This window comes from Petaurus breviceps, unplaced genomic scaffold (genome assembly GCF_028583685.1).
Source record: "Petaurus breviceps papuanus isolate PSGF00001 unplaced genomic scaffold, PetGlider_PUasm1.0 90686, whole genome shotgun sequence".
In the NCBI taxonomy this organism is placed as follows: Eukaryota; Metazoa; Chordata; class Mammalia; order Diprotodontia; family Petauridae; genus Petaurus; species Petaurus breviceps.
Window position 1 is genome coordinate 415302 of NW_027187309.1, and position 3369 is coordinate 418670.

General features: G+C 41.9%; 1 long non-coding RNA gene across 1 annotated transcript; it reads left to right on the top strand.

The window, feature by feature from the left end:
• The first annotated feature begins 322 nt into the window (after nt 1–322).
• On the top strand, nt 323–2233 carry LOC138144071 (uncharacterized). Its single transcript, XR_011163855.1, has 3 exons — nt 323–749; nt 1635–1702; nt 1803–2233. It is a non-coding gene; the product is annotated as an uncharacterized lncRNA (long non-coding RNA).
• Nucleotides 2234–3369: the final 1136 nt, after the last annotated feature.

Sequence of the window (3369 nt, forward strand, 5' to 3'; positions counted from 1 at the left end):
TGCTACTGTTGCTACTATTGTTGCTGCTACTACTACTACTGGTACTGCTGCTACTACTGCTGGCTGCTTCTACTGCTGCTGCTTCTATTGCTACTGCTGCTGTTGCTACTGCTGTTCCTTCTATTGCTGCTGCTTCTACTGCTGCTGCTATTGCTACTACTGCTATGTAATAGTAATAGTAAAGATCCTTTGTATTGGCAAAGGTAACAGGTACTTAGCACTTAGTAATTAATCAAGCCTGTGTTAAAGAAACAGAAGGTATAAATCACTGTTGCTGATGTAACAGGAAGGGTTTGGCTGAAACAGGAAGTTAATGCTGTATATATGTAAGGAAAAGCCCCAGAGAGGGAGAGACAGATCTTCTTGGGGCAAGCTGGGGAGGCTGAAGAGGAAACTCCCCGCTCCCTCCCCCCACCCCCAAGGCTGGAGAGAATGATTTTGATTCTGGGAACCTGGGTGAAGTGATTTTGATTCTGGGAACCAGCTGGAGCTTCTGCTGAGGAGCTGCTGAGTCCAAGGACCAGCTGCAGCTGCTGCAGAGTGAGGAAGCATGACTGTGATGCTGGTACTTTGTATGGACCTTCTTGTGGCTTTGTTAAGCCTTGACTTCCCGGGAACAGAGACTGTGAAGGATTTAAGGTGGACTGGACACTGTGAGCTTCAGCATGGAACAGGAATAGCACAGAGAGCTGGACAAGGACCTGGGAGCTGTCTGCCTTTGAACCCAGGTGACAGTTTGGTGAATCTAGGTAGGATCTGGGACCATGGAAGGGGATCCAGGGAATCAGAGAGACCACCCAGAGTCAAGCTGAAAGAAGACTTTACTTGAATACTGTGTACTGACTGAGAAATTATAATTTACTGGTGACCTAGGGGTGGAGGGTCTGTCTATTTTCAGATGATTGAATGATTGAGTTACTAAATAATTGTTCTTTGTTGAAAACTTTGTGACCACTGTGGTGAAAACTATGTAGCCATTTTCTGTGATAAGTTGTTGTGAATGCTATATTTTGGTTTTCTTTGATAAGTTGTAACATTGTGAATGGTGTACTTTCATTTACTGTGAATGTTTTGCTTTGATTTGTTATGGAATAAATAAGAGTGTTCACTATACTGTGTAATCAGAACTTTGAAAAGCTGTTCACAGCAGCCATCCTCTGGAAAGCTGCTAGTGCTTGTCTTTACGTGCTACTGTTGCTGTTGCTGCTGCTGCTGCTCATGCTACTGCTGCTACTACTACTGCTGCTGCTACTACTGCTGCTGCTACTTCTGCTGCTGCTGTTTCTGTTGCTGCTGCTACTACTACTGCTGCTGCTACTACTGTGGCTGCTGTTTCTGGTGCTGCTGCTTCTACTGCTGCTGCTGTTGCTTCTACTGCTGCTGCTTCTGCTGCTACTGCTGCTACTACTACTACAGCTGCTCTCTGCAACCCCACTCACTTTCACATTTCTGATTCCATGACTTTTGGGATTAAAATGCCTTATGGAACACAAAAACAAAGAAATGACTCTTGCATAGGATAGTTTCAGGGACCCTGGAAGGCTAATGGGGGAGATGTCTGGAGATAATGGGACTTTGTGATAATGCCTCAAATCACATTCTATGGACAATTTGTAACTTTGCCTATATTTCAGGTTTAGCTCTACTCCTTGAAACTTGGATTTAGATCTATGTATTCTAATTGCTCAGTCATTTTAAAAATGTAAGTAACATTTTGCTGGACACAAGGAGTCATAAAGGCTCTGGGGTATGTGGACATGGGCTCTATAATGACTATATGTTAAAACTTCCCTTTTTCACAGAGGAGCAGAACAATGGAGTCACACAGCAGCCAGCCAATTAGAAGGATTCTGAGGCTCAGAGCTGCTCGACATCCCAGTGATCCTTACTGAGTGAACTGTAGCTGAATTTGGAGATGCCTGTAGCTGCCAGAAACCACAGAACCAGTCTTGATCAGCTCAAGGGCAATCATGAGCAGAAGCTACAGACTCAAGATCTTGCTCAGGGCTTTCTAAACAACCCATTGTCTGACTTATTGTGTCTACAGATGTCCTCTTCCTTAACTCCTGATCCCCACCCCAAAGCCTCTACAAATTATAATATCTCACCCCTTTTCCATTCCCCTTTAAACAACTGAAGAACTCTCTCCTCCCTCTCTTACCGCTTGTACTATTTTTCTCTCCACTACAAGTCTTTTTTATCAGATAATAAATGATTTTAATTGGTGATCAAACTGTTTCATTTTAGGTCCCTTTATGGGCCTGGTGGTCATTTGTTAACAAATAGGACCTTCAATTATGCCATGGGATTAAAGAATATTTGCCTTTATTCCAAGGAAGACCCCAAATCCTTATTCTTGATGTTTTTAGTCAGAATCCAAAAACCAAAAAAGCTTACATACTGATTTGGAATTATCAGTCTTAAAAGAAATGATCAGTTGGGTTTTTAGTCAAAGATAATGGGTTTAAGTTGCTCTTCACTTTCTTTCCCACAGGCAGCTTATGGTACATAGGAGCCACAGAGTAATTTACTGTTGGTTCCCTTCTCCCTGTAATATTTGTATATTTGTTAATAAAAACTTTGGTGAGGAAGAATAGAGGATTATTTAGAGGCAATAGCAGGTCCTTGTTAATGTCATTGGACTGTAATAGTGCAGTGATTCATAGTGTAAAAGCAAAGACTTAGTGATTTATAGAACTTTAGAGTGAGAAAAGACCTTGGGAATCAACTAATCCAACCTCCTTATTTTACAGATGTTTTGGCATTAAAAAAGAAGATCATTGCTCTCTAACGACATTTCCTGCCATCTAGAGCATTCTGCAATAAGTCCTCCTGGAAAGGATTAGTTATTTGGTGCCCTGCTGCCTTTCCAACCTTTTTTATCCATCTCCTCTATCAATGAGGTTGAAAAACGTGTGTGTGTGTGTGTGTGTGTGTGTGTGTGTGCGCACGTGTGCGCGCATGTGCCATACACACAAATAAACTATCGTTACAATATGATTACTATTATAATTAGCAATTATACTTGATATTTTGAGAGATTCCTGACTGCTTTTCCCCATCTGTATGATCTTGGCCTAGTCTCTTAATGTCTGTGGGTTTCAGTTTCCACATATGTAAAATGAATGGGAATGGACGAGATGCTCCATACTATTCCTTCCAGCTCTAAATTTATATGTAAGAGCCTCCAATCCATGATCTCATTGATATAGGTACCCTACCCCCTTCTGCCAGAGATGGCAAGCCCTCCACACCTTCTGATTCTGTCTGATTCTTGTTTATGATCACTCAGAAATCCTTCATATAAGATCTCCAGAATGGACTGCAGGCCTTTTGGGATTCTTCTAATATTTCATAGGAACCAGTGGA